We start from the raw sequence: 5,349 nt of genomic DNA on the forward strand, positions 1-5,349 counted from the left end.
GGGGGGGGGGCAACTGAATGGGGGTATAGAAAGCTCAGTGCTGCCATTGCATTTCACTTGTTCAATGACAGTTATTTTTTAATGGGAATTCATTCCCTTTTATTATCTGCCATGCTTGCAAAATCATTCTTTTCAGTGTTGATTGCATGCATTAAAATAGAACTGTAGGCAATTATAACCCAGCCTTTATTCCTGTTATGTATACCGTTAAAGCTGAGCTCCAACCTTCCATTCAGTCTTGTACAGTTGTAGAGGATCCTCTCCTGGACTGAAATTGTTTACTTTTATTTCACTGCACACTGTGAGCTTCTCACAATGTGCATCAGAAGCTTCAGGACGTCAGAACAAGCCTGCCTCATTTTACCGGCTGGAGGACGTGCAGCATCGTCTAGGCCAGTGGTGGCGAACCTTGGCACTCCAGCTGTGCCAAAACTACATATCCCAACATGCATCTGCCTCTTGGAGTTATGTCTGTGGCTGTCAGAGCCTTGCAATGCCTCATGGGACTTGTAGTGCCAAGGTTCGCCATCACTGGTCTAGGCTCTCCAGCTGTTGTGGAACTACAAATCCCATGAGACATTGCAAGATTCTCACAGCTGCAGCCATGACTGCCAGAGACAGATGCATCATGGGATTTGTAGTTTTACTACAACTGGAGAACCAGAGTTTGCCCACGCCTGATCTAGCCTTTTCCTCCCCAGCTTGACTGCCCCTTGTCCACCAGTTTCATCAATTGGATTTTAATTCTTTCAATTACAGAGACTTAGCATCCAATGTGGGTGTTACTTAGGGTGGTCTGTTTGCAAATACAGTCTGCCTAGGAATGCCCACACCTCCAGACTGACACCCACCTAGCAAGGCATTTAGATATTTGCAAGAGCACACTGCTTGCATCAGGGGTCTTCAGAGGAGTACCAATGCAGATTCCTGAAATGTTTTCATAAAGCTATTTGTGCAATGCAAGCAGATTATGGCTGATAGGAGGGTCTAGCAGAAGACTGTACATAGGTAGAGTCCTCTGCCACCTCCTACCACCAGCCATGATCTGCCTGCATTGCATAGTGCAGATCATAGACCCGGTGATTACATCAATGAGTCTAAGATAAGGTATGTAATGACAACAGATTTTATTTGAAAACTACATTTGCATGTTGATGAGGGAGGAGCCAGAGAGGGCAAGATTAAACTTCAGCATTAATAAAGCACTTAAAGTGATATTAAAGCCTAATGTATTTATTTATTTTTCTCCTTTAAGGAGACCCTCCTTTGCTGGAGGATGTTTTTTTTTTTTTTAACCACTTCAAGACCAGGTGTTTAGACCCCCTTCCTGGCCAGACCATTTTTCAGTATTCAGCGCTGCAGTACTTTGACTGACGTTTATTCCGTCATGCAACGCTGTACTGAAATGAATTTTATACAATTTTTTGGGGACAGATAGAGCTTTCTTATGGTGGTATTTAATCACCACTGGGGGTTTTATTTTTTACTATAATTAGGAAAAATTAAAGAAATTTTTTTTTTACATTATGTTAGGAAACATTTATTATTACCCAGTTTTTTGGTAAAATATAAAAGATCGGGTCACTTTGGATAAATAGACAAGGCCGTTTTTTTTACTACGGCCGGCCCGGAAGTGGTTAAAGTATTTCTTTCCTCGTTTTCTTGTGTGTTCCCGCCATGCTCTTTCCCCGCCCTCTGCACGGGTGCCACCATTGTTCTAGTGGAGGCACACAGGAGCACTCGTCCCCACAGCGGCTGTGTGCGTCCATAGACACACACAGCCCTGTAGCAGACCACGCCCCTTCCTTCTTTGATTGATGGCAGGAGGAGCCTATGGCTCCTCTGCCATCAGTATCCTCCCCCGCAACCCGAAAGTTCGGGGTACTGAGGATCACTTTGGGACCGGAGGCGGGGACGAGCGCAGCTGACAGGTAAGTCTGGGGGGGACTGGGATAAAAAAAAGGTGCTGGGCTGTTTTTACCCTAATGCAGAGAATGCATTAAGGTAAAAAACGCCCAGACCTTAATACTACTTTAAAGAAAAACTCCATCATAAAACAAACTTCCCCCTGTGAACAAAAAAAGTGAACCGTGAAATCACAGCACACAAAAACGTGCACAAGGGTGCTTGGTTCTTCAATAAAGAAGGGACCTCGAATTCCCGACCCCCCGGGGCGCAAGGCTCCTGACAGGGGTTGAGATACTTTGGTCCACCAGCCCGGAGACTGGCGGACCCCGATCCTTCGGGGACCTGCCGAAACAGGTCCCACCCAGTACTAGGTAGAGAGACCCCCTGGTTCGGGAGGAGGCAGAAAACCCTATATTAGGGCACAGAACCTCCTCCCCTGCATCGGGAATAGGCCCTGAAGGTACCTGCACCCTAGCACTCTGTGGGCCAAAATTTAAAAAAACCAAAATGTGCCAATCGTGCATGAGGTGCAATAAATAAAGGAATAGTGCCAGTGCACCACGCTGACAGGCCCTAGGGGCCGGGTGCTAAAAAATTGCCCCGGACTAGCCTTAAGGCCTGTCCAAGAGGCGTTGTGCAGAAATTGCAAGGTCCGTAGGGGTGCAGGTTTTCTGGCCGGAACGCATACATGTTCCATTCCGGCGGCGTATGAATACGATCACCCGCACCCCTACGGACCTGCAAATGAGGTGAGCGTAGGGGGGCGTACGGCCGCGTAGGCCCATAGAGAAGGAAGGGGGCTGCGTTCTAATCACACGCAGCACCTGTCCTTCCCGGCAGCTACTTGGTACGGCCCCGCACGGAGATGTACGTGCAGGCCGATTCGTGTGTGAATGAGGCCTAAAGAGAAATATAGTAATCTGCCCTTAGTAAAAAATGGCCACTGTGAGAAGTCTGGGGAAGAAAAGAGAAATAAGGTATATAAAGAATAAAAAGGCAGCTCTATATAAATACCGTGATAAATAAATGCCTTTAGGTATGAGTCCTAATAGAATTACAGAATGGCATTCATATTTTGCTGCTTGACTGGAATCTGGCTTTCAATGCATTTTAAAAGTGCTGCTAGTATAACTGCTGGAAATCTGTGTCATACTATCCTGCTATAATTCCCTGCATAGCTGAAATCATGGAGGCTGTGTGCTCTCACCCCACTGTGTAGTAGTTTGCTGCCAGTCTAACATCCTTGTGAGCACTGGAAGCTGGAGTTTGTGCTCAGGCAGTTGGCACAAATGGTAGAACACAGGGAGAATTCTCTTTTATGGTCTAGTAAGTGGACAAGAAACATAAGAAGCTGTAAATGGTGGTAATATGGTGTCAAAATGCAGACTATGTAATATGGCAAGTATATGTAAGTCACATTGTTGTTATAAGTCTTGTAGCAGTGAAAAGAACACCATGGGAGTGGGGAGAGAGAAGAGCATGTTTTATTTTAACGTATGGAGATATCAGCATTTGAAAGCTACAGTATATATGAAGTTGAACACTTTTGTATACATGAATGGGCCATTATTATGACATAGGCTGAATCACACTTTGGGAGCCACCCATGTAAAAAATCTAGATAGACTGATTCTTACAATTGTACTTATCATTTGATACATGAGGACCATAATGTGTGAAGGTGATACTTTTTTCTGCATTCAGCAGTCCTGCTCATATGTTCCTAAACATATAAATTCCAGTCAGTTAGAAGTCATATAAAAACAAGACATCATTGGTGCACAATTCATTGTGGACATGGTTGTGGTTTATATAGTTGGGTCTAAAGGAATTCTGGCCACGTGCATTTGCAAAGTCTTACAGATTATATCCAGAAATAAAGCTTTTGGAAGCCATAGTACATCAGCATAAACTACTTACAACACTAAACTTCACCTGTGGATACAGCAGAGTTCAGAGCAATGCCAAGAGGTTCTTGGGCTGGATAAGTTTTTGGAAAATGTACAAAAATCTCACTTATTCAAGTGAGCTCCTTAAATTGTTGATGAGAATCCAAGCATGGATGAAAAGGGCCATGGGAGCAGTTCCATGTTATTATCGGTCATTACTGTTTAAAAGGCCTGGAGTCTTTTTGGTTTTCATTATGGGTACAATAGCTTTTCCCACTTACTATGTTTTTTAGCCTGAGCTAGAAAGGGGACAACTAGGTGTTGGTGGTTATTATACAACTTAATTTTGACATTATATACAGTACTTACATAAGTGACAGATTATTATATGAGCAGTTTTGCCAGGGCCCCAGGGTTTGGAACTTTAGAGCAGCCTTTCTCCGCCAGTGTGCCGTGGCACCCTGGGGTTCCTTCTAGCTTTTGCAGGGGTACCTCAACATTTTCACTCAACATCATGCCTTTAATGATGCTAATCCATGGAGGGTCATTTCTAGAGATGGATTCATTGTGTGTGGTCACCACTTAAAATCCACACCAGACCCCTATATTAGATAGGGGTCTGATATAGATTCTGGAGGAGCCACACATTGCTTTTTACATAATTTTTTATTCAATTTTAGACTGGTTTGCCTTGATATTTTGCATGCTTTTAAAGGGTCCCGTGACTGAAAAAAGGATGAGAAATGCTGCTTTAGAAGGATCCAATGGCTTGCCAACCACACAGTACTGACCACTGCCAAGTGCCAACAATTTGATTACAGCAAGCAGGTTGCATCTGCTCTCTAGAACTGACCTTGTGGGTTGTGCCATTGTGGTGACATTGTATCAGCGACAGTACCCAGCTATAATCAATGATAGAAGTCACCAGCATTCACTCACTTGTAATGTGCAAGAAGCATAAGCACTTTTATTGATATGTCACATGCGTCATAGAGCCTACATTTCGGGGCCACGGAGGGTCCCTTCCTCAGGCCGACATAGTGAGGAAGGGCACCCGAAACGTTGGCTCTATGAAGCATGGGACGCATCAATAAAAGTGCTTATGCTTCTTGCACATTACGAGTGAGTTCTGGTGACTTCTATTATTGACTGGACTGTGGCACGGTGCCATCCGTGTCGTCACTTCGAGCACCAACAGCTATTTGGTATGGTTAAAGTGCTGTCTAGAGTGCAGGTGATTCACTAACCCTATTTAGTACCCAGCTATAGTCACACACCTCCAAAGGGTATCATACCTGGTGAAAAGCTAGTTCTTAGAAATCTGCTTTATGGTCCTGTCCATTGACTTGATCATCATTCAGTCAAAGGATGGGACCACACACACATTTTTCTGGCACAAGAACAATATATGCTGGTGCCTGCACTGGGAGAGGGGAAGCTATAGATAAGTGAAGGGAGTTGACCTGCAGCTAGGGAAAGGGGGGGCTCTATGGGTAGTAGTAAGGTGTATTTTTGGGGTTCCCCTTTCAGCTGTTGCTCTGAGGGTTGTTAC

The sequence above is a fragment of the Nanorana parkeri genome, unplaced genomic scaffold (assembly GCF_000935625.1).
Source record: "Nanorana parkeri isolate BGI_ZX_2015 unplaced genomic scaffold, ASM93562v1 scaffold101, whole genome shotgun sequence".
In the NCBI taxonomy this organism is placed as follows: domain Eukaryota; kingdom Metazoa; phylum Chordata; class Amphibia; order Anura; family Dicroglossidae; genus Nanorana; species Nanorana parkeri.